Below are 27,803 nucleotides of genomic sequence, written 5' to 3'. Positions count from 1 at the left end.
AGAATGTTACAAGAGACAAGGAAGGGCACTACATAATGGTCAAGGGATCAATCCAAAAAGAAGAAATAACAATTATAAATATATATGCACCCAACATAGGAGCACCTCAATACATAAGGCAACTGCTAACAGCTATAAAAGAGGAAATCGACAGTAGCACAATAATAGTGGGGGACTTTAACACCTCACTTACACTAATGGACAGATCATCCAAAATGAAAATAAATAAGGAAACAGAAGCTTTAAATGACACAATAGACCAGAGAGATTTAATTGATATTCATAGGACATTCCATCCAAAAACAGCAGATTACACTTTCTTCTCAAGTGCACACAGAACATTCTCCAGGATAGACCACATCTTGGGTCACAAATCAAGCCTCAGTAAATTTAAGAAAATTGAAATCATAGCAAGCATCTTTCCTGACCACAACGTTATGAGATTAGAAGTGAATTACAGGGAAAAAAACCTAAAAAACACAAACACATGGAGGCTAAACAATACCTTACTAAATAACCAAGAGATCACTGAAGAAATTAAAGAGGAAAATAAAATATACCTGCAGACAAATTACAATGAAAACACGATGATCCAAAACCTATGGGATGCAGCAAAAGCAGTTCTAAGAGGGAAGTTTATAGCAATACAATCCTACCTCAAGAAACAACAAACATCTCAAATAAACAATCTAACCTTACACCTAAAGAAAGTAGAGAAAGAAGAACAAACAAAACCCAAAGTTAATAGAAAGAAAGAAATCATAAAGATCAGAGCAGAAATAAATGAAATAGAAACAAAGAAAACAATAGCAAAGATCAATAAAACTAAAAGCTGGTTCTTTGAGAAGATAAACAAAATTGATAAGCCATTAGCCAGACTAATCAACAAAAAGAGGGAGAGGACTCAAATAAATAAACTTAGAAATGAAAAAGGAGAAGTTACAACAGACACCACAGAAATACAAAGCATCCTAAGAGACTACTACAAGCAACTCTATGCCAATAAAATGGACAACCTGGAAGAAATGGACAAATTCTTAGAAAAGTATAACCTGCCAAGACTGAGCCAGAAAGAAATAGAAAATATGAACAGACCAATCACAAGTAATGAAATTGAAGATGTGATTAAAACTCTTCCAACAAACAAAAGTCCAGGACCAGATGGCTTGACAGATGAATTCTATCAAACATTTAGAGAAGAGCTAACACCCATCCTTCTCAAACTCTTCCAAAAAATTGCAGAGGAAGGAACACTCCCAAACTCATTCTATGAGGCCACCATCACCCTGATACCAAAACCAGGCAAAGATACTACAAAAAAATAAAATTACAGACCAATATCACTGATGAATATAGATGCAAAAATCCTCAACAAAATACTAGCAAACAGAATCCAACAGCACATTAAGAGGATCATACACCATGATCAAGTGGGATTTATCACAGTGATGCAAGGATTCTTCAATACACGCAAATCAATCAATGTGATACACCATATTAACAAATTGAAGAAGAAAAACCTATGATCATCTCAATAGATGCAGAAAAAGGTTTCGAAAAAATTCAACACTGATTTATGATAAAAACTCTCCAGAGAGTGAGCATAGAGGGAACCAACCTCAACATAATAAAGGCCATATATAACAAACACACAGCAAACATCACTCTCAATGGTGAAATATTGAAAGCATTTCCTTTAAGATCAGGAACAAGACCAGGATGTCCACTCTCACCACTAATATTCAACATAGTTTAGGAAGTCTTAGCCACGGCAATCAGAGAAAAAAAGAAATAAAAGGAATACAAATTGGAAAAGAAGTAAAACTGTCACTCTTTGCAGATGACATGATAGTGTACATAGAGAATCCTAAAAATGCCACCAGAAAACTACGAGAGCTAATCAATGAATTTGGTAAAGTTGCAGGATACAAAAATAATGCACAGAAATCTCTTGTATTCCTTTACACTAATGATGAAGAATCTGAAAGAGAAATTAAGGAAAGAGTCCCACTTACCATTGCAACAAAAAGAATAAAATACCTAGCAATAAACCTACCTAGGGAGAAAAAAGACCTGTAAGCAGAAAACTATAAGACACTGATGAAAGAAACTAAAGATGACACAAACAGATGGAGAGATATACCATGTTCTTGGATTGGAAGAATCAATATTGTGAAAATGACTATACTACCCAAAGCAATCTACAGATTCAGTGCAATCCCTATCAAATTACCAATGGCGTTTTTTACAGGACTAAAACAAAAAATCTTAAAATTTGTGTGGAGACACAAAAGACCCTGAACAGCTAAAGCGGTCTTGAGGGAAAAAAACAGAGCTGGAGGAATCAGACTCCCTGACTTCAGACTATACTATAAAGCTACAGCAATCAAGGCAATATGGTATACTGGCACAAAAACAGAAATATAGATCAATGGGACAGGATAGAAAGCCCAGAGATAAAGACACCCACCTATGGTCAACTAATCTATGACAAAGTAGGCAAGGATATACAATGGAGAAAAGACAGTCTCTTCAATAAGTGGTGCTGGAAAAACTGGACGGCTACATGTAAAAGAATGAAATTAGAACACTCCTTAACACCAGACACAAAAATAAACTCAAAATGGATTAGAGATGTAAATGTAAGACCGGACACTATAAAATTCTTAGAACAAAACATAGGAAGAACACCCTTGGACATGAATCACAGCAAGATCTTTTTTGATCCACCTCCTAGAGTAATGGAAATAAAAACAAAAATAAACAAATGGGACCTAATGAAACTTAAAAGCTTTTGCACAGCAAAGGAAACCATAAACAAGATGAAAAGACAACCCTCAGAATGGGAGAAAATATTTGCAAATGAATCATTGGACAAAGGATTAATCTCCAAAATATATAAACAGCTCATGCAGCTCAATATTAAAAGAGCAAACAACCCAATCCAAAAATGGGCAGAAGACCTAAATAGACATTTCTCCAAAGAAGACATCCAGATGGCCAAGAGGCACATGAAAAGCCTCTCAACATCACTAATTAATAGAGAAATGCCAATCAAAACTACAATGAGGTATCACCTCACACCAGTTAGAATGGGCATCATCAGAAAATCTACAAACATTAAATGCTGGAGAGGGTGTGGAGAATAGGGAACCCTCTTGCCCTGTTAGTGGGAATGTAAATTGATAGAGCCACTATGGAGAACAGTATGGAGGTTCCTTAAAAAACTAAAAATAGAATTACCATATGACCCAGCAATCCCACTACTGGGCATATACCCTGAGAAAACCATAATTCAAAAAGACACATGCACCCCAATGTTCACTGCAGCACTTTTTACAATAACCAGGTCATGGAAGCAACCTAAATGCCCATCGACAGACAAATGGATAAAGAAGATGCAGTACACGTATACAATGGATTATTACTCAGCCATAAAAAGGAACAAAACTGGGTCATTTGTAGAGACATGGATGGATCTAGAGACTGTCATACAGAGTGAATTAAGTCAGAAAGAGAAAAACAAATATTGTATATTAACATATATATGTGGAACATGGAAAAATGGTACAGATGAACCGGATTTGCAGGGCAGAAATTGAGACACAGATGTAGAGAACAAATGTATGGACAGCAATGGGGGAAAGTGGGGAGGAGTGATGGTGTGATGAGTTGGGAGATTGGGATTGACATATATACACTAATATTTATAAAATGGATAACTAATAAGAACCTGTTGTATAAAAAAATAAATAAAATAAAATTCAAAACAAAACAAAATAACACAATGGAGAAAAGAGACTCCAATAAATCAAGCTGTTATTGAAAAACTTCAGTAACTATTCAGTGAAATCACTGAAAAACTGAGATATTAGATCAAATTCTCTCAGAAAAGAAAACTATACAATGAGAATTACCTTCTCAGGAGGAAATCAAGTAACTTAGAAAAACAAGTTTAGAAGATTATGAAAATTAATAAAGTAAGATTTGACAGTGGTTTGGGGGAATTATAAGAACAGAAATAATGAAATAGTATTTGAATCTTCATATAAAGATTTTATGCAAAAGCAGGGAGAGGAGAATCAAAGACATTTTATGTATGTTCCTAAGCACAGGGACACAAAAAACTGCCTTCTCAGATCTTTCACATCATTTGTTTTAGCAATTTAATTTCAGATTCTGTAAAAATGTCATTGTGACATTAATTTTTGTGACATCTTAATTTTAATAGCATTAAAATGGGGGAAACATGCCATTAAGAATTGAAGAAAACATCATGCTAAAAAAAACACATGTGCTTCATAAATATTAATAAACATTTTTGGATAAATAAAGTGAAATCTAATAAATCTGATAAAAAGCTTGGAAGCCAAGCCACAATCATACCATGTACAGAAAGAGCAGTGATCCCAGGCAGAACTGGTCTAGATTAAAAATAATTATTGCTTCTCGGTCTCATGACGTTTATGATGCCAACTTCTCTGAATCTGTTTCCTCATCTATGAAATGGTAATAAAAATATCTTTCACACCAATCTTAGGAATAGTTGAGGAATTATTATGAGAGGATAAGATATATATATAACAACTTTACAAACTAAAGCTTGATTTAACGAAAATGAGCATGTAGCTCTGTAGCAAGATTAAGCCCAGAGAGCCTAAGACGTGAAAGGTTAAAAGTCAGATGTCCCAGGGGGCTCCCAAAATGTTGATGGAACTTCCTTTTTGACTGGTTATTTCACATGAGTATCTACTCTTTTGTGAAATATGATTTAAAGCATACACACGTGCATGCAAATACACGCACACAGGCACTGCACGTGTGTGTGTGTGTGTGTGTGTGTGTGTGTGTGTGTATATATATATATATATATATATATATATATATATATATATATATATATATATATATATATATATATATATAAAAGATGTTAGTTAGGGCTTTCATCCCTAATGCACTGGAAAAGCAAAGAGCATAAGAAGGAAAGAGAAAAGTGAAAAGAGTACATGCAAATTAAAGACCAAGTCATCTCTATTTCTAAGCCTTGTTTTTGCATAAGTATTCATTGATACTACAGGTACATGGGAGCTCTGTCAAAACCTTTCACTAAGAGCTTGATCTGAAGAGCTCCAGTTTCCACCAGTACTAGAAGTCTATTTTTTTATTGAAGTATAGTTGATTTGCAATATTATATTATTTCCAGGTGTTACAGCATAGTGATTCAGAATTTTTACAGATTACACTCCATTGAAAGTTATTACAAAATAATGGCTATGATTCCCTGTGCTTGTATACATACATCCTTCTTGCTTATCTATTTTATACATAATAGTTTGTATCTCTTAATCCCATACCCGTATCTTGCTCCTCCCGCCTTTGCTCTCCCCACTAGTAAAAACTACTTTGATTTTTATAGCTGTGAGTCTGTTTTGCTATATACATTCATTTGGTTTATTTTTTAGATTCCACATATGAGTGATATCATACAGTATTTGTCTTTCTCTGACTTATTTCACTAAGCATAATATTCTCTAGATTCATCCACATTGCTGCAAATGGCAGAATTTCACTCTTTTTTAAGGCTGAGTAATATTCCATTTTATGTATATATGTGTGTGTGTATGTATGTGTGTGTATGTATATATATATATATATATATATATATATATATATATATATATATATATACCACATCTTTATCCATCCATCTGTTGATGGACACTTGGGTTGCTTCCGTATCTTGGCTGTTGTAAATAGTGCTGCTATGAACATTGGGGTGCACTATCATTTCAAATTAGTGTTTTTTGTTTTTTCTAGATATATACACAGGAGTGGAATTGCCGGACAACATAGTAGTTCTGTTTTTAGTTTTTTGAGGAGCAGTCTATGCAAAGCCTTTGGAAATGACTTTGTAGAAAATCAAAATTTCACTGTATGATAAATACAATCCCAAACAGAATCCCAATTGGAATATTTCCCTTTTATGTCATACAGTCTGAAAGTGATCTAGATGAGTGATGTCTAGATGAATGGTCTAGATGTCCTTGTTGAAGGCAACTAAATGGACATAACCATTAACACTGAGTTCGATTTATCATCCTTATGCCAAAAAGGGGGGTATTTTAAAGCTAAAAATGAAAAATAATAAAATAGGAGACTGGATAATTTGTAATCGGTTTTAGTTTAGTGCAGTAATAATGCAAAGATGAATAAATAGCCTCATCCACAACTCCCATTAACAAATACTTTACTCCTATAAAAAAATACTTTCAAGTCAATTGGTGTATATCTGAACCAAGTATAATCTCATAGACAGCTGAAGAATACAAAAACTATCTATCTTATTTATCTAGACAAGCAACTTACTCCAGACAAGCTCATATTTTGATATCATCACTTTGGATAACTTTGATTATGTCAGCTGAAAAGGAACAATAATAGATTCAGACTGTGTGTCTGCATTTGTGAAAGCTTCTTCTAAAATACAATGCATAATCAAGGAATAGATTGGAGGCTTTAACAATTCCATTCTGTTTTATGACATAAAAAAGCAGAGCTTTTAGTTACTATTCACTCCTTTTGCCACACTCCTTCTGGGGAGCCCTGCAGGACTTTGGATTGCAGCTAATGCAACATTTGAAAAGTATTGAATCAATTCAGACTCTTATCTGAAAAATCAAGAGAAAAAATAATTCTGGCCAAGTTCTCAAAAACTTTAAGCTGACAGTCTTTTAAAAATATGAAATGAACAATTAGATTTGTTGTGAGTTGATTTCATAATGAACAGTATAGTATCCATAGTAAGGAATATCCATAGTAAGAATGTTAAGAAAAAAATGTGCAAATTGTGAGGTGCCTTTGTATAAAACACAATTTAATTTAAATAGAAATCAACAAGCAGCACTTATAATGCTAAAGTTGTAAGCATCAACAAATAGACAACTTTAATATCCTCTAAAGAGTTGATTGGTTGATTGATTGATTCTTTACTAATTCATCTATACATTTCCCACTAGGATAGTACTCTATGTCTCACAGCAGAAAAAATAGAGAGAGTCTTCCTAATTTGAGTTTGTTTTGCTTTGGTTGTACCTGACATGGCTGAGAAATTGTTTGAAAATCTTTATTTTAATAATACAAATCACTATTAGGTATTAATAATTATTACAAAAATATTTACAAAGGTGTTATCTCTGTTTCCCCTTGTAAATCCCAACCAAGCGCTCTTATTAGTATTTGTGAGGATAAGGAGGACAAGAGGATAGATGGATAGACTGGATTGGAGCATAACTGTGAGTCAGTTTTGCCGGAAATGGTTCAAAAATTGACTATGATTTCCAACCTACAATACACTTGTTTTGGGGGTCAATTATTAATGTAAATTTTGCATTTGTTCATGTTTTACTTTCCCTGAATGAGACTATATATATATATATATATATATATATGAACATATAAATATATGTAATGATGATATTAAATTATCCTTCTTTACCAAAGAGTATAAGTTTTATTGCTGCTATTAATGTTAAGTTTACTTTTTTGGTTTTTATACCTTTTCTTTTAGAGGTGTACAAATTATTAACAATTCCATGAAATTTTTATGTGTACTTCACAAGCAGTCTGAGAATTGGTGAGGCCAATATTACTAATTCACATTTTAAGATTAGTAACCTGAAGCTTAGAGGGATTAAGTTATTTGTCTAAATTTTCAAAGGGAATACATTCAGGTTTTCTGGTTCTTAATCAGTCCAGTAGTTTGATGATACTACCACATTCGTATTTATTGATACTTTTAACCGCACAGAGATGTTTTCTTTTGATACTTCATTATCTATTGCTTAGTTATATGGATCTATCACAAATGTTATCATATTATAGTCTTATATTACATTTGATTATTTTGTCTGAGAGGTCAATTCATAGAGAAAGAAGTGATTTTTCTCCTTTATAACCAGTCCCTACTGCCTTTTTTTCTTTTCCAGATGCTCTAGATTCTGTCTGTACTACAAAGCCATGATATATAATTCAGTACTGTACAACTTAAGTAGGAGTTTCATCTTTGAGAAGCCCTAAAGACTATACTGGCTGCCAGACATATGAAACACATCCAGCAAAAGCCCTGAAAAAAAGTTATAATTAATCAGAAAAGCATCTTTGAAGTATTCTTTCTTCATTTTATTACATTTTATCTCTTTTAAAGAGAACTATATGTGGTCAGATTAGTGTTGTTCATAAATTCCAAAGTAACACTTTAATCTCTTGACTCAATCAAAACCAGTGAGGTCTAGATGCTAACTCTCATAAATTGTTCACATATTTATTTGTTCATTATATATTCACTAATGCTTCCAAAAGGAATCTGTTACAGCTTACATAGTAAATGAAGCTTTTAACACAGTGATAGAAGAATGAGATCCCAGTATGAAGGAAATCATGTAACCTAGCTTAGGGCACATTACGTATTAACTTAATGGAATATTTAGCTAAAATCTGCCTAGCTGACAATGCAAAAAAAAAAAAAATTCCTAACATTGAACACTAAGAAAAATTTTGATGTTATAGAAATGTCATTGGGAAAAAAAATAATTTAAAAGAAAAAATCAGATGCATTCTTCATATACATATTCTTATCTTAATTCTGGTGTCAAATTGCAGCTGTGAGAGTTCATTCTATGCAGGCATAAAGCTTTCTTCTCCTATGACAATATATGTGTATAGTTTAGAAGTTTAGAAGCTCTGGAGGAACAACTCACTCCTTCAAGCTTTAACTCTACTGCTCCCTATTTAGGAATGTGTCTGTGGCATAAATAGTAAGATATAATTCTAGTTGTTAGTCACATTATTAACTCACTATTTTTCAAGCTTTTCTTAAGATCTTTGCAAACAATAAAATTCAAATAATTTTTAGTTCACATTTTTAGTTAGCATGAGTAGGATGCACAATGTTTGAAAGTGACACAGATTGAAAGAAGGAGCAACCACTAGTAAATTCAATTTTCATTCTGAAATATGCAAGTAGAAAACAAAAAAGAAAGCTTCGGCTGATTTGAATTACTTTGTTAGAAATATTGAAAATGAAAAACTGCTCTATGGGATGATGATCCATAGGAAGAAAGGAAGTGGATACTTAAGTCTTTAAGGAAACTTAATGGAAGCATTTGAGTTGTTAACACTCTCACCCCCAATCCTTTCCATCTTTTTTTTTTTTTTTTCCAACTACTGGTAGATTTGCTCTCTTCTTTTTATATCAATTATCAAATCTCAATATGTTTTTCTAACTTCCACTGCAGTGCATTGCTAAAGTAATCTCTTCTATCATCAATAAACTGGATCTTTTCCATTGATTTGTCTGCTGAATTCATTTTATTTAGACCAGGCTCTAAAATTAACACATGATTTAGGTTCCCCAATTAACTCAATCTGTGTATAATTATTTTTACTGCCTATGTGGAATATTTGATTTCCATTCTACTCAAATGCATTTTGATATGTTTCTTTAGAGCTCAAACTTAATTGCTCTATTCTTACCAAAATAATAAATAAATAGGAGGCTATATTTCTTTGTAATTTGTCTCATATGCAGTTATGTATTGCATAAATAAAGACTTAATACTAAATTATTTTTAAATAACTAATCACCTATATTTGACACATATATGACAAAAATATCATTTCTTATACAAAATTAAAATATTGGGTTTTTTTAAAACATTTTAAATATTTATTGTTACTCCAGTGATAACATTTTAATAAATATGCAAAACACTTATCACAATGCCTAGCACAAAGTGAAAAATGAATAAATGTTGGTGTACCAATTTCCCTCTTTAAATTATGCTTTATTCTGTCAACAAAACACAATAAACAGTAATTTTGCTGTGAAACAGTAACATCTACAGGCAATTAACAAATGTGTGTTCTTCATTCTCCCTATTTTAGCAGTTGCTAGGCACTATGATCATCGTTTTTCTGCATTTAGTATCTATTGCATATCTACACTTTGCTGGGCCAGTTTAATCCTAATCAATCTTCCATATGAGCAATAGAAATTCATATGACCTCCATTTCAGCTTTAACACATTTACTCCTGTTTCTTCCTAAGTTATAAGCTACTGAAAATTCTGTCTTTAAGTCATATAACCAAAGCATTTATTTTCAGCACATCGATTGACACATGACCAGCTCTTTTAAAGAAGAATTAAGTTTATATTGATACTGAACATGTCTCAAGGGGTGCCCATTTCCTAATCAATGTTCATGAATGAGCATTATAGTTCTGTGGTTAAGATCTAAGAATTATACATGTTCTGAATCACAGAGAAATAATTTTCTTTCATTTAAAATTTCTTTTCTTAAGAATGATTCTTGAGATAGATAATTTAGAGAAGCAAAAGCAATTCATTAAAAATATTTTTCAGATGAACATGGAGACTGTCATACAGAATGAAGTGAGTCATAAAGAGAAAAACAAATATCGTATGTTAACACATATATGTGGAATCTAGAAAAATGGTACAGATGAACCAGTTTGCAAGGCAAAAATAGAGACACAGATGTAGAGAACAAACGTATGGACACCAAGGTGGGAAAGCAGTGGGGGGTGGGGGGGATGAATTGGGAGATTGGGATTGACATGTATACACAAATATGTATAAAAGAGATAACTAATAAGAACCTGCTGTATAAAAATAAATAAAATAAAATTCAAAAATTCAAAATAAATAAATTCAAAAAATAAAAAAACAAAAAAACATTTTTCATTAAGCTAAGAAATTAATTACATGAAGAACATTACATTTGAACAAGAATTCTACAGTTAAGGGAAAAAATTACTGCAATTTTTATGTTATTATTGACTTTTTAACCATGTATGCTTTGAAACTTGTTTTTCTATATGTAGGTATGTCTAAATAGAAGGTCTTAAATTGTAACTCTCAATCATTAGAAACTCAGTTTCCACATGTAAAAATTAAGGATTAGTCACAATTTCATTTGACACATTCTAACTCTAAAATTTCATTTTATCCTTGATGAGGGACTAGACAGACAAATTCTAAATAATCTTCATCTTGGATTACCAAAAATATTTTCTTCATTACTGCATGAAGCATCTATTTAAGTTCAATTTAAATAAAAGGAGGGCTTCACCTGAAAGCATTAACATTTGCATAGGTGAGGGCTATATCCTACTGCAATAAAAAAGAGACAGAAAATTATTAGATTAGATTTTTTTTTTTTGCATTTAATAACTTCAAAATAACCACTGTGCCAAAGAATTTTCTTTTTTGCTACAAAAATGATTAAAGTATATCATTTATTAAAAAATCAACAGTATTTGGTATTCATCCTCTTCTGTAAAGGTCTTATCCAAATATATCTATGCAAACAATTGGCCATGTTTTCTCTCTTCTAGCTGAGTATTCTGGCACAAATAACCACTTCTCTCAGTATCTTTATTATTATTTCTGCTTAGTTCTACTCCCCTCAAGAATTTTCTATGTATTTAACATCTTGAGTAAGTTCCAAAGAACCAATGTACAATTTCAAGTCATCTTTAATACATGATACAAATCCAGACTCAACAAGACACATTCTTTTTGGCTTGGATCTCTACTTATCTTGCAGGTCACTTACATCTAAATATTTGTTTTATATAATTTGTCATTTAGCTGTGAATAGGTCACAACATGGAATACACACACTGATATTTTAAATACTTTCTTAACATTCTTACTGCCTCAGTGTAGTCCATTTCACTATTACTATTATGAATTAATTATGTGAATGAAGAAGACCTTATTATCAATATATTAGTGACAAATATTTACCAGCTGTTTACAATATATCAGACAATGTGCTAAATGCTGGAGATATGGACATAAACAGAACAATTGTTCCCATGGTGTCTGAAAATATGTTGAACATCATTAAAAATAATTTAAAACATTTTTTATTACTTTCATCTCTGCTATTGACATAACTTCTGCATAAGCCATAATTTATCTTTAATTAAAATAGCCACAGCACTTTTGATGGACAGAATATTTGTTCAAGTTTTAATGCACCAAATATTTTTGCATTAATATTCTAATCAATAATGTAAAAAAAAAAAAAACAAAACACTTTGTTCATTCTAATCACCTGAACTTGCCAATTTCAACATAGTTTTGTAAAAACTATCACAAAATACACTCACCTATTGGTGAGTGTGGTGGTGGAGGTGGGAAAGAAGGGGCTACAAGATAGAGAGATATCTAAATCTTGGTAGCCAGGTATGTTTCCTAAGGCATATATCAAAGTTGATCTTCACTGAGATTGAAAACCACACTCATAGAGAAGTTGACACTTTTGACATGACAATCAGATATCCAGGTACAGGTATACTTTAGGTCCAGCTACATCACAACCCATCCTTCCCAACATTTGCTTGTACAGCCTTGAGTCACATGACACCATATCCTTCCAATAAATCTCCCTTTTTGCTTAAGCTAGTTCAAGATAGATTTTTGCCATTATTTTATAATAACTTTAAATGGAGTATAATCTATAAAAATATCACTATGTAGTACAACTGAAACTTGTGTAATATTGTAAATCAACTATACTTCAATAAAAAAAAAGAAAAAAGAGAAAAAAATCTTCTACTACAGGATTCATCTTGCATTTGATATGTATAATTAACATAAAGAATATTATCCCCAAAGTCTATTCATTTGATAGTGTGACTTAAACAGTAGTGTCTTATAATTAATAAAATGTGATAACATTAATTCATGTGAACATTCATTCAACACAGATTTATTGAACATCTACTATGTTCATGGCACTGTGCTAGACACTGGGAATGCAGGCACCCTTTCTATTCTTCAATCAAATACAGAAGACTCCCCTGGTTAATATCATTTTTTCTCCTGAAGGAGTTAAGAAGAAGAAAAGGGTTCTAAAGCATTTCCCCCAACAAAAGAATTTTAAAATTACTCATCATTAATTCATATTTTAGAGGAACTAATAATGAACTAATTAATATAAATTTATTAAAAACATTATTCATCAGACTACTCTGCAATAAGCTGGGTACATGTATTGGACATCTTGTAAAATTTATGTATTTCTTCAAGTGTCATTTTGTTCCTTATCCACTAGTCAGATTTTCCATACTTGAGCAAAGTGACCATTTTTGACCTTATATTATGCTTATGGATAGTTTCTTTTTCAAATTAAACTTGACTTTCTTCTAGTAAATCAAAATAAAAATTAATTTTCAATTTTTCACTGCCTCCATTATGCCCATTTTAGTTAAAATGAAAGGAAGATGAACAAACTTATGAACATAGGGGTTCAAAATGTCACTGATTATATACATGCATTGACATTTGAAGATTCCTGCAGAGTGCCAAGAAAATTTAGTAAAATTATGGGGATATAGAAAAGAAACTTTAATCTCCTAATCCTGAACCTAGAGTTTTAGTAACAGTATAACCTTTATCTCTCAGTTTTCCCATCTTTAAAGCGAGGATCTCATAGTCTCCTAGAGAGGATTAAATGAGATTATTCATTTAAGCATGATCTCAGCAAAACCTTTTTTCCTTTCAAGTTGTACTTTAACTACCTATCTCTTTTTAGTGTGAACCTCTGAAATTTACAGTCAACACCATTTATTTCATAATACACTGACTAAATCATTATACCAATATTTCTAAACTATTTTAAGTATCCTTTTACTACCTCATTCAGGAAGTTATTTTTGATGCCCTCCCTTAATTTTAGCTAGAGCCCAATTTATATGCACTTACTGTACCTGCTTCTATCTTTACAAGTGTTAGCTTTGTCCAGTGAGCTTTCAGTTATTTTCTCTCCTTCTTTTAACAGACTATTCTGTCCGTGGAAACAGGTAATATAATTCCCTTTGCATAGCCAATGCACATAAAAGGAGCTTAATAAAAATTTGCTGAATTAATAAATTAGTGTGTTCCTTGACCTCAACAGATTCACAATCATGTAGGGTAATATACATATCTATTACATATGAATATAACAGCATTCCATCAATTAGATTGTACCGTAGTATCTGGTATATATAAATCTATTTATTCCATCTGAATATAAACTCTTTGATGGAAAGGTTCATGTTGTACTCATTTTTGTATCCCCAAAGTCTGGCATAGTAGCTAGCATATGTGCAAGATTTGCCAAATATGGTTCTTCAGTTCAGGAGAGTTGTGTGTGTGTACACACACACACACACACATACGTACACACACATATACACACACACATGAAGTGGGCACTTGGAACTTGGGAAGATACTGCTACTAGCTTTGTGCTCAAAAGTTTAATTCAAGGGATTGAAGTTGCAACTAAATGCATCACTCAAAAAGAACAGTCATACAGTCTAGACAACTGTTGATAAATGATCTTTGCTTCTGTGTGTGGGATTAATTGGAATGCAGATATTTTAGAAATAATTATGCTGGCAATAAACATAAGCATTTTAGGCACAGTGGTATAAGTGCTTTGGCTAGTAAAATAGATAGCAATAAATTGGCCTGAGAAATATAGTTAATGTATCAGAAAAATAAGTTTATAGGTTAGATTGGAGAAAAAAGGAAAGAGTGGAGTTAATTCTAAATTTATAAACGTGGCAAATGACAGTGTCTCTTGCACTTAGAACCCATGTATCTATCTGAAGATCAATCAAGATAGCCATAATGCCAAGATTCTCATACAAATGTTACTGTATACGGCACTTTTATGTTAGTCTATAATGACAAATAAAATTTTAAAGTACTTAACTATGTTATATAATTTTACCAAGTGTTTGTAAGCATGGATAATTGTTCATGAATATACTGATTTAAGGATAGATAAGTCCGAAGACAAAAATGAGGCAAAATGACTTGTAATCATCTTCTTAATGTTCACTGAGACAGAGCTACTATCACTTTTAACAGGCAAGGACAACATAAGAAATTTTTTCTAAGGATAATATTATGTTCAGATTTTCCACAGCCTGATAAATCCTCTTTTGGTAAGGATTAAACTTCTTATTCTCTACAGGTATAACCTCTCAGTATTATTTTCCAGCCAAATCCTCCAAGCCAGGGCCAGAACTCAAATTATAGGAAACACAAAACTAGTAAATAATAAATAAATTTTATGTTCATGATAATTTCACAGAATACATTTCCTCAGTAGTAAGCATCTCAGAATTTTCTACTAAAACTGTTCCTCTGTAGAAGACCAGTGTTCATCATGATTTCAAAGCACTTTAAAAATTATAATAAAAGTCATTTCCTAGGTTCAAGTAAAGGGAAAAATTGCAGTTTTCCATTATTCTTACCTATTTATTCTGGAACTTGGGTGCCCTCATGCTGACCTACTTAGTTTATCACTAGTCTGCCTAATTCACCTCTTGGTTTCCTGCTCACTCAGTTCTTCAACAGATTTCTTCTGTTTGTCACCCAGCTTCTCGTGTTGCCAACTTTATATCATCTTCCATCTGTTTAAATTCCTATGTTCTTTCTGGCACAGCTCCGCCTCCAGATTCTCTCCCAGCCACCTACCTTGCTGCCCTTCCATCTGCTAGCATGACTAGTGTCTTTTCTAACCTGTTCCCAATCTAAATTGTCTCCAATTATCTACTTGAATTTCTTTATCAAAAGTTTATCTCTTAAAGGACTATTGTGATTGCAATAGTTACTTATAATCACACAATCTTGGAGTAGATAGGGAAGTTAAACGCCAAAACCCTCAAACATGCATTTAATGTTTTAATTCTTCTACCCTTTAAAGTCATTTACTTTTCTCAGCTTCTTTTAATGATAATGTTTTGAAGGAATAGTGTGCACTACTGAAAGATACCACTAATGTCTTTTCATATACATTTCTTCTGCACACTACTTCTGTGTGGCTCAACTCTTCTTAGTCCTGTGGTTAAGTGCATTTGTCATTGTTCCAAAGTTCTGCATTCACTGATTACCAACAACCTTTTCTTGAACACCACATTCTCAAGACAGTTCAATTCAAATTTTTAGGCTTAATGTAGCAGAAATATTTTTTATTTAGGATGTGTGTTATAGTTGCCTACTGGATGCCAAAGAGGTTATATAAACAACACTAGTATTCGATTATTAGAGTTTCAGAATTTGATATTTAAGGAGCATAAGGTGGCATTTTCCCTTGACATTGATTTAGTTGTTTGATGAGGTAGATGCTTATTTTCATGTAGCAGATGTAACATACTACAAGTTAAAGTGGACTCAGGAAAATATTTAAAACTTTAGACCTATGTACCTTGTCATGAGACTAAAAACTAATTGTCCACTCACATTTCTGGAGTAATACCCTTCCTCTATCAACCACAACTTAGAAAAGAATTAAGCTTGTGTTTACAGGAGGTTCACTTAGAAATTACCTTTATATTCAAAATAATATTGTAACGGAGCAGGACCCTTATGCGGTCTTTCAGGACAGGCCTTCCCCCCATATCCTCTGCTTTAGCTCCTCTCTGGAGTATGTAGATTACAGTATCTGATGCACATTTCCTGAGTTGTGTTACAGATGTGAAAAACCCCTACCAAATGGAAAATATTAACTGTTTGAAGACCACAAGCACATAGCCCCCAAGCCTACTGGAGCCTGAGGATTGATAATGTTAGCCCCTGTGATACGGCCGTTACCTCATTCATCAGCCAAACAAAAGAATTGTGCACTAGCTGATCACACACCCTGCAATCCCCTTCCCTCACCTGGCTTTTAAAAATGCTTTGCTAAAACCCTTTGGGGAGTTCGAGGTTTTGGGGACATGAGCCATCCATCTCCTGGCATGGCCCTGCAATTAACCTTTCTCTGCTCCAAATTCCGACGTTTCGGTTTGTTTGGCCTCACTGTGCTGCAGGCATATGAACTTGTGCTAACAATATAGCAGTTTAATAAAAAGGTAATGATTTCAGAAAGACTTGACTGATTTATTTTAAATACTAGGAATGTAATACTTCTATTGATGTTAATTAAGATTAAAGAAGATGTTGATAAGTTTTTCATGTTTATTTTAATATGTTTTATTGTTATCTAGGTATGGTAAAGCCAATAGATCTGGTGATGACTGTCATTGAAAAAAATAGCTTGTTATATTCACAGATCCCGAGAAGGCGGGACATGCCTGGGGACACACAAGGAAGCATGAGGGTGCAGGTTTTGTCAAGAGGCAGAGGGAAAAGGGCAACTGTGGGCAAGAGCCTTTATTATGGTTTTCTCGGGAAGAAGGCAAGATAAAAGTGGATTTAGGATTGGCCAGTTTGAATTATTTTAAGGAGCTCTGGGGCATTGGGGCTGTACCTAATTGTCTTGATGTGAGAATTCTAATAAGAAGGTTAAAGGCAGGGCTTTGGATTGGTTGGTTTGCATTTGAAAAGGGAACTTGAGGGCCAGTGGTTTACTAACTCCCATGATTGGCTCACTCTGGGAGGTGCAGTCCCTCCAGGGTTAGCAAGGCAAAGCATTAGAATACAGGAAAAAGTATATAGTTAATACAATATTCAATTCAGGATTAACAATCATTAACAAGAAATGTTGAGAATTCATCTGATTCAGAGATTAGAAATATCTTTAGCATTAAATGCCTCCAGTGTGATTAAATAATGTCTGTGAGTACCCAATAACTATAAGACCCACGTCTAAACAAGTTATTCTGGTGGTTAAGTTCTTAACAACCTGCTCCCACCTTGTTTATTCTCGTCTACACCTATACAATTCCTCTATTTCAGTCCTGACGCCAGAATATATAATATTGATTTTTGTTTCCACCCCTTTATGCACATTCTTCTCCTGGACTCCATTTAACATTTCTGAGCTTGGTTCCTCCTTTCTCCTGTGACACTAAAACTTTTAACCAAGTATTTGACCTGATGCTATGCTCTAATTTTTTTCCCTGCATTTGAACTATTTGTTCTATTGAAAGCATAGCCCTTCATCTTTTTCTTGCATCTACAGTGAGTACCTAGAAAAAGCACACAAGAAGACCTTAATAAATGCTTCTTCATTGCACCGAGTTGTCTTAAAGTGATTAGGAAACAATAAATAATTGGGTAAAATGTATACTTATAATCAGAGGGAATAAATTGGTGAAACATGCATGAAGCTTTATTAAAATGACACACTCAACAGTGTCAACTCCTAAGAGCATATATAAAGGGAAAATGTTTCATAAACTGTAATTTCTTAGGGAAAATATTTTAAGGAGGAACTAATTTTATCATTTTTCTCCAATGTAAGAGAAAAGAATACAAAATCTCTTGGTATCACTCTTTGTTATACATTCATACTTGAAAAAGTTTTCTGTGTATTTTACAAAGCTTGTAGCACATCAGGACTATTTACTAAAGAACCCTATAGGGGATTACCTTGTCATATAAATGTAAATTCAGATTTAATCAATTCGTATGTGTGTTTTAGGTTTGGAAAATGGGCATATAATCTCTCATCTTTTACTCTTCCAATCTTCCATAAATGATTCATAACTTTTCTATAATCTTATTTAATGCTGAATATAGTATAGATAGAGATACAGTTTTCTTCTTAGATTTATTATAATGTAGGTGAAAACATCCCTTATTAATATACATATTTATTCTCTATAAGAAAATTGCTTGTTTACCAGTTTAAAATATTCTTCTCAACTGATTTATCACTCTGTCACCTTTAAAATTCATTTTTAAGATAAATTACAAAACCATATATTAGTGAATCATAATATTTCAGAATTCTTATAAATTGATTTTAGAGGCATTAATAATATATATCAACTATGAATTAAATTCACTTTTCTTTCAAAAATTTTACATTTGATATTTCACTACTATATAGGTTTCTCATTCCATTTTCCTTCTTTCCATTATACCCTTTTTATATCTTCAGTTTCCTTTCCAACTGAATTTAATACTATTATACTTTGCCATAATAATCATTATCTAAACTCATTTTGGTGTTTCACCTCATATATTGTGGTTGATTTTCAAATATTCTCATTAATCTCTTGTTATTTTCTCCCAATTGATAACCTATAAAAAATTACTTGCAACTAATGGGGGAATTGGGAACTGAGCACATCTCGTTCCAGATTCCCCTCACATGACCTGGGAAATATTCTTTATCAAAACCATTAGGTAATTTCAGTGAGATTGATTAATGGCCTGGGTTGAGACTAGAACAAAGACAAAGAGGCTTAGGTAAGTACAAGTGCAATGTTACATAGACCCCTTTGTCTATAAAATCTCCCCAAGTTGGTCCATTAATTTTACTGCTATGATCTTGTCACCCACCATGGGGGCTTTTCTTCTACTGTCACCTCAGCCAGCTCCAACAAGTAGCACGTCCATTATACTCATTATTCAGAATATAGTATGTCATTAGGTAGTAAATACCTTTAAGTTTCTGTTCCCTCCATTCTTTCTCATTTTCTTTTAGATTCCATTTTAGTAGCCGTTAAGGGGCCACCTCATCCAGGAGGCATTTAAGCAGAACTGAACACCATGACTCAGCAACGGGAGACCTCTAAGACGTATAGGCAGTTACCTACCCTCCCTTTCTTCCCCTTCCTAAGTAAAAACTCCACTCCACCTGTGAGTGTCCTCATAAAACACATTCTACAGTGCTGGGAGCGCAGTGCCACACCACCACCAGACAGTTGACAGGAAAGCCAAGTAACAGAGTAACACTGTAGCAGAACTGAAATGCACTGTGAAATGCTTGAAGGGTATTTTTCCTGTGGTCTTACTATCATTACCCTATTTCCTTTTTTAATTTTTATTTTTTAATAATAATCCTTATATATTATGTTTTATAAATTATATATTATAGTTTATATATGTATGTATGCATATGTGTACATATATGCATATGTTTATACATATATATACTAGTATACATATATATACTAATAGTATAAATGTACTGTTGAAAAGCATCCTTAAAAATTTTTACTATATCTAGAGTTTCTTGCTGAATGTTTATTAAATGCTATTTTTCCACCCTAAAGAAAGGTTTAGGAATTTATATCATACTGCACATTATTTGCATATTTATTAATTATTTGTCATGATATTTAAGCAAGCAGCTTTAATTCACAAAGACTGGCAAATATAGTAGTAGATAGAACTATATTTTTCAGTTTTGCAGAGTTTTTGTAAATTTTATTTGGCTTTTATACAGTGGGTTCTGCAATTGTATAAGCTTAATTTTTAAAAGACCAAGAAAGAAAGAAAACTTTTGGGGGGGGGGCATAAATTTCAAAATATTACATCTATGCATTCTTTTTGGAGTAAGGCATTATGGACAAGAGAGAAAAAAAACCAAAACACTACAGGTAGAAGTCAAACTGTTTTGTTTCTGACAACAAGGTCTTCCTTCAAGGACAAACTAGTCCAAATTATTTTAATTCCATCTGTTCCATTTGTATGCAACACAGTATTTGAGTTTGAGTACCTCAGTGCTTTCCTCTGCTTCTGGGGAAAGGATTGAGCATTTTTGGTGTTTACCAACATTTTTTTACCATAATTTGAAATTATTGACATTAAGGAAATAATACGAGCCAAAGGAATACCACAGCCCTGCTAAAACTTCTCCACGGGAGGTAATTTTTGATTCAGCTCATACTTTCAGTGCTGCCCCTCCCCAATTTGCAGGTTTCTGTCTATCAGATGCACACAGCTGAGCTCTGGTACATTCTTGAAAAGCTTTTGCATGCAAAATAAAATACCTTACGGAAACTTGTCAAAAATATAAAATAAAATCAGCTTTCAATTAAGATAAAAATTGAGAACCCTGACACTGCATAGCAATACTGAGGTGTGAGTCAATCCTACTAATACTGCATCACCCTTATCCTAACTCAGCACATTCTCCCTTGGAATTTACTAACCTAGAGAAAAATCTCGGACTTACCTCATATGTTGAATTATCTGACGTTCTGGGTATAGTATTTATCGCAAACTGTCCATTTGAATGAATGCAGCGACAGTTACACCACAGTACGTCTCTCTCCTGCAGCAGAAAGCAAGTTAAAAGGACTTCAAGCTGTGACCTCAGAGGCAGGCACAGCCGCTCCCATCCTTCAGCCAACCTTCTGGGGAGAGCAGGTTAGATGACAGTAAAGCTGGCTCTCTACATAGCAATACTTTCAAATAAAGCATTCTGTGCTGGGAGCTGTGGGATTTACATCCAAATTCAGCTGGCTAGAGTCAATGCTGCTTCTATGCCTGAAAATATTAAGCATTTCACTGCAGTCACTTAATGCAAGAAACTATCTGAGGCGACTTCACAAACCCTGTCATTCTGTTCGGAGACTAAAGAATGAGCACCGCATGCATAATTCATGCATTAAAATCTTCAATGCACTTCCTGTAGCCTCTGTTCTATCCAGTAATGGGCTATTGATCACCTCATCGCTAAGACAATTGGAGGTACACGATTGGTTTATTTCCACAAATAAAATTACAACCTAAATCACAGGCAGAAGCCTCCAACCCTGCAGCATCCACTCGAGTAAAACATTCACATAAACGAGATGGCATTTGCATACTGCAGAATGTTTAAACTGGACTCTTCCGCAGAAATGCTATTGCATCTATTTTCTTTTATTCAAAATACATACTTTCTGTGGGTTTAGGCTGAATATTTTATATTAGAAGTGAAGTATACAGAGTTGATCTTTTCCTACCCTTTCGGGAAAATCAACAGGGCTAAACGGAAAATTAAGAAAAAAATAAAACACAAAGAATGGTGCATTGGTATAAATCATAGAAGTTTTTCTCTGGTTTCATTTGAATAACATTTCTTAGAAGACTTTAACTTAAAAACATTTAATTTTTATTTCAATAATGTGGAGGAGGATTTCTTTTTTTTTTAAATCATCATAGTGGGTACATCATTGTTCCTCACTGTTAACTATTTTGGATCATGAGCACCTGTGCTCTGGGTGTGTCAGTAGTTCTGAGAGCCCTTTCTCTCAGAATTTAAGCTCCTAAGAACACGCCATGATTTCTACTAGTCTTTTTTCACTGCCTCAAAAAAGTAAGCTTTAAAACAAATTGTGCTTTTTATTATGCTAATATTCATCAGGAGAAAACATAGGTAGCATTTTAAAATATCACAGTAGTATAATATTTTTTAAAATTACCATAATGGGAGATCCATGTAAAATAGCAAATGCATTTATGTACAAGAAATGTTTGTCTATTTCCCAAAGTATCTTAATTGTAAAAACGAATTAAGCTTTATACACCAAAGAGGACTGATGTTATTGAGATCATTTAGAAGCCTAATGCCATGTCTTTCCAAAGCCTCTTCAATGGTGATTTGCAGTCAATAAGCCAGTAACAACTGATACCAGCATGAGAGGGTAGTAGGAGCCCTGATGACAATAGCAATGGAGTTCAGGGATGTTCAGGGAGATGGCTCTTCCTTCCAAGTACAGTAAGAGCATAATCCCTGCTAGGCCATTGAGAAAATAGGTGCACCTAGCTGATAAAGATTATGCTAAAATATTCTAAAGGTGTCTGAGAAATTAACTATCCAATTACTAGGTACATTATATATTCCATATTCTGCAATGTTTTGTTTTGCCCAAGCCAGATTCTTTTTGTGTGTTTACATATATACATAATAAAATTTACATAATAAAATTCAAGTAAACTACAAGACCTTATTTTATAACATTTATCAGAGTAATATTCTTTATACGGAAGATCTCAAACACTTAAAAATTACAGAAGGTATAGTTAAGGATTAATTTCCTGCCAAGAGTTGTATCAATTTAATCATTTAGAGAAGCAATTTTATATGAAGATAACATCTCTTTTAAAAATAGTAGAAAATTGAAAACTTTGAAATTTAAGTTATCATGTGTAAGGATATAGAGTACATTCATTTAAGAGATATAGATTGCTGAAAAAACCAAAAATAATTACAAACGTAAGCATTGGAAATTTAAGTTCTCTGAAATGACATAATTCAATAGTGCATAACCAGGTGGATAGGAAAAGCATTAGCTTTGTCCTTCTCTTCTTCTGCAGTGAGTGAGAGGAAGGAAAATATCTTTTCTCACATACAAATATCCAAGACCCAAGTCTAAAATGGTGATGGCAACTTTTCATCTACTTCGTGAATTTTCAGATTCAATCGTTTTAAAGTTGAGGAGAGAGATGAAACACACACACACACACACACGCGCGCACACACACACATCATCAACCGAGAAAAGACCAAGATTAGAGTCAGCAAAGAGAAGAGTATGGCATAAGAAAGGCTATGGAGATAGTAAGTCCCTAAGAAATCAGAGTGGGGGCAGCAAGTAAACCTTGAAGGGAAACACCTGAGTAAAAATAATCAGTTGTACTCCCAGATAAGATGAAGCCTGAGAATGTAATAAGAACCAATTTCCACTTTCCAGAAGTCTGGCTATGCCTGAGAAACACACTTAACCAATCTTTTCAAATGGATGGAAAACAGAGATGGCTCTTTTAGATGAATTTGATCTCTTTGCAGATCTAGAGGATTTCCAATATTTTAAATTTATAATGCATGTAAAATATGGAGTCAACTCTGTAATGTACAATGGGTCAATAAAATGAATCAAAATTTGTGAATAAGTCAAAACATATTTAGTTGCTAATTTTGCAATATCTCTATATAATAAGATATATACCTAGCCTGCCTGTCATTTGGAAAAAATGCATAATTTATATCCACTATAAGAATACATAATGCCATGTAGAAGTAGGAAAATAATTTAGCCTGCCAAAGTTTCTACATTTCTGAACTCAAGGGTTGTGGGAGCAGACTGCATTTATTCTCTGAGATTTAAGACATTCTTTCCTCTTTTCTCAAGCTGTCCTACCCATAACATAGTTGTCCCCTAATCATAACACATTCATTCAATCAAAAAATATTTATTATGTACTTTCTGTATGAAACAAATTGTACTATATGCTAGGAAGACAAATATATATAGTGGTTGCCCCCAAGGTATTCATTCTTTAGTGAGGAAAACAAGAAAAGACATAGATACAGAATGATGAATACAATTACCTCTGATACATGTTAAGGTATGCAAATGAGGTAATTACTAAAGTATGCTGTGCCTGTATGCTAAGTAATTGATAGATAAGTGTTATATACGAGGCATAGAAGCAGAAGAAATATTGGCATCACCAACTGCTCATAGGGCATTAGGAAATGATTCATGGAGGGGGTGCTATTTAAAGAAACTGTGTGGTAAATAGAACTAACATGGGCTTTAATGTTTGACAAATTTGAAATTAAGTTCAAGCTTCCTCAGTTTGCTACCCAACCAAACTTGGGTCCGTTTGCCCTGCACAGTAAAGCCAAGGTTGACACTGGGTTATAGTGAAGGAAAGTGTAGCATTTATTGTAAGACACCAGACAAGGAGTCTGGGGCAGCAAATGCTCAAAAAACTCAAACTCCCAGATGAGTTTCAGGGAACATTTTTAAAGGCAAGGTGAGGGAGGGGAGTCCTGGTATATGTGATCAGCTTGTGCACAATTCTCTGATTGGTTGATGGTGAGTTAAGAGGGCAGTGTCACAGGGGTTAACATTATCAATCCTCAGGCTCCAGTAGATCAAGGTCATCAAGTAGTTAACTTCTTCCATTTGGTGGGGGTGTTAGCATCTGTTAGAAAACTCACGAAATATGTTTCAGATACCGTTATCTAGGCATTTCAGGGAGGAACTAAAGAGTCTGTGAATGCCACATGGCTGATTTACTGTTAAAATTGTTACCAGTTCTCCTGGTTCAACTGCTACTTTTGTCACTACCTGTTCACATCTTTTTGATCATTAATTCTTTTTTTTTTATTGGAGTATAATTGCTTTACAATGTTGTGTTAGTTTCTGCTGTACAATGCAATGAATCAGCTATATGTATACATGTATCCCCTCCCTTTTGGACCTCCCTTCCACCCACCCCCCCATCCCACCCATCTAGGTTATCACAGAGCACCAAGCTGAGCTCCCTGTGCTATACAGCAGGGTCCCACTGGCTATATCTTTCACACATGGTACTGTATATATGTCAATCCTAATCTCCCAATTCATCCCACCTTCCACTTCTCCCACTGTGTCCACCCTTCTGTTCTCTACGCCCGTGTCTCTATTCCTGCCCTGCAAATAGGTTCATCTGTACCATTTTTCTAGATTCCACATACATGCGTTAATATACTGTATTTGTTTTTTCTATTTCTGACTTACTTCACTCTGTATGACAGACTCTAGGTCCATCCACATCTCTAAAATGATTCAATTTCATTCCTTTTTATGGCTGAGTAATATTCCATTGTATATATGTACCATGTCTTCTTTATCCATTCATCTGTCAATGGACATTTAGGTTGCTTCCATGTCCTGGCTATTGTGAATAGTGCATAGACATTTCTCCAAAGAAGACAGACCAAGAAGCACATGAAAAGATGTCCAACATCACTAATTATTAGAGAAATGCAAATCAAAACTACAATGAGGTATCACCTCACACCGGTCAGAATGGCCATCATCAAAAAATCTACAAACAATAAATGATGGAGAGGGTGTGGACAAAAGGGAACACTCTTGCACTGTTGGTGGGAATGTAAATTGGTACAGCCACTATGGAGAACAGTATGGATGTTCATTGAAAAACTGAAAATAGAACTACCATATGACCAAGCAATCTCACTACTGGGCATATACTCTGAGAAAACCATAATTCAAAAAGACACATGTACCCCAATGTTCATCAATCATTAATTCTTGAGCCAGGCCTTTGTGACTCAGGGGATGCCTGGAAGACTACAGCTTTTCAACAAACAAAAGGCAGGGAGAAAATATGGGCGGAGGGATCTGTTGCAGGAAAGCACAATAAGGTCTTGTTCATGTGACCTTCGACGTGCTACCCATACTCCATGAGCATGAGTTTTATCATGTAGAAATCTAGTTAAATATCTATCTCTTTATCTTTTTATAAGAATTAAATAAATGGCTTACAGAACAATAATTAAAAATACAGTTTTTGTAGTCATCCAGATGAGAGTTTAAATCTTGCCTTAATTTCCTCATCTCTAAATGGAAATTTCATTGCCATCACAGAGTTATTAGAAAATTCAAATATTAAAATGTCTTTGTATCACTTAACACAGTTTCTGACACAGTGAGGACTTTAGAAACATTAATTTATTTTCTACAAAATCTTAGTCTTGAAGAAAAGGCTTGAAGGGAAAGCCATTTTTAGTAAAGAGAAAAGTATGCATTTGTAGAGACAGGACATCACATGATATGCTTGAGAAACTGAAGTATTTATATTATGACAATTTTGGATACAATAAACATTTTGTCAGGTGATGAGGCAAAATTATACAAAATCCGATAGTATAGGACTCTTTTTAAAAACTGTTAATATCATGATTATATACCACATTTTTAATCTGGGAAGGAGTTTGAAGCTATTCTACAGAGAAAGAGATATTTAAAGATTTCACCAAGAGAGTAAAACGACTAGATTTTGTGGCTAGAGGATAGATTGGATGCAGTAACCAGATTAAAAAATGTGTTTAATAAGATATGATTTTAGTCTACCAGAAGTGATGAGGGCCTGCACAAAGCAGAGATAGGGATATTCTAGAGATATTTAAACATTAGAGCATAGGACTAAGTAGGATTAAGAGACAGGGAGAAATGATGGAAGACTTTAGGACTTTAGGACTTGAGTCACTCAGTGTCCTTCTCTCATCCCTATCCAAGAAAAAAAAAAAAAAGAAGAAGAAAAGAAGAACCACCGATATTATGAGAAGATGGTGAGGTAATGAGATTATAATATTAAATGAAACAAAGGAGAGGCAAACCAGAAGAAAGATGAAGAGTTGGTAAAGAATTGGACACTTATAGAGCTTCCAGTAGACACTTGGATAACGAAGCTATAGCTCACTAAATAGGTTTGGAAGTGGCCAGAATTGTTTAAGCTATGGAAGTGGAGGAAACAACTCAGGGTTGAAGGTGTACAGAGAAAAGAAGGTGGAGGATGAAACCCTGAGATGTAGATAAGAAAATGTACATAAAAGCCTTAAATTAAATAAATATCTTGACATAATTAATAAGTTGACTACAAAAGGGAAACCTGTTAATATATGTTAAACATATACTATAAGGCTAGAACATGCTTAGTACTTTAATAAATTTTTTTGATTTGATCATCACAAAGCTCTCATGAGATAAGTAACATTTACCTCCACTTATCAATGAAGACTCTGGCTCAAAGAAAGGCTAAGAAATTTGACCAAGTCACATGACCAATGAACAGGTAAGCCTGAAGTCACATCTAGATTTTCCAAGTTCACAATTCACACCTTAAACCACATCAAGCTGCTGAACCACTTCTAAGAACCACAGTCCTAACAGAATGCATTCTCTCCATCTCTGCTTTTATACATCCCAGAAGATCAACAAAAAGTAAGTTTTGTATTAAAAGTATACAAAACAAGTATGTCTGGTAATCACTACTTGTTTTAAAAATAAGAGAAAAAAATTAAAATATGGAAAAGAAAAATCATTTATTATTGTTCCAAATACATAATATTTTATATATCTATATATTTATCTCCAAATGCACAGTATGTAATTATGTCTAAACTAGTTTATAAAGAAGACATTACCATTGCTTTCGATAGGTAAGAAAACAGGCTGAAATAGTTTTCAGTAACTTTCTTAAGGGTACATAGATTAAAGAATAAGACAAATTTCCACATGACCAAAG

At 33.5% G+C, this 27,803-nt stretch overlaps 1 protein-coding gene across 3 annotated transcripts in view; it reads right to left on the bottom strand.

The window, feature by feature from the left end:
* Positions 1-27,803, bottom strand: part of CNTN1 (contactin 1) — a 369,710-nt gene that overhangs the window by 205,385 nt on the left and 136,522 nt on the right. The gene's annotated exons all lie outside the window — the stretch shown is intronic.

This window comes from Balaenoptera ricei, chromosome 10 (genome assembly GCF_028023285.1).
Source record: "Balaenoptera ricei isolate mBalRic1 chromosome 10, mBalRic1.hap2, whole genome shotgun sequence".
Taxonomy (NCBI): Eukaryota; Metazoa; Chordata; class Mammalia; order Artiodactyla; family Balaenopteridae; genus Balaenoptera; species Balaenoptera ricei.
The sequence above is the reverse complement of the archived record's forward strand: the minus strand, read 5'-3'. Positions and strand labels throughout refer to the sequence as shown.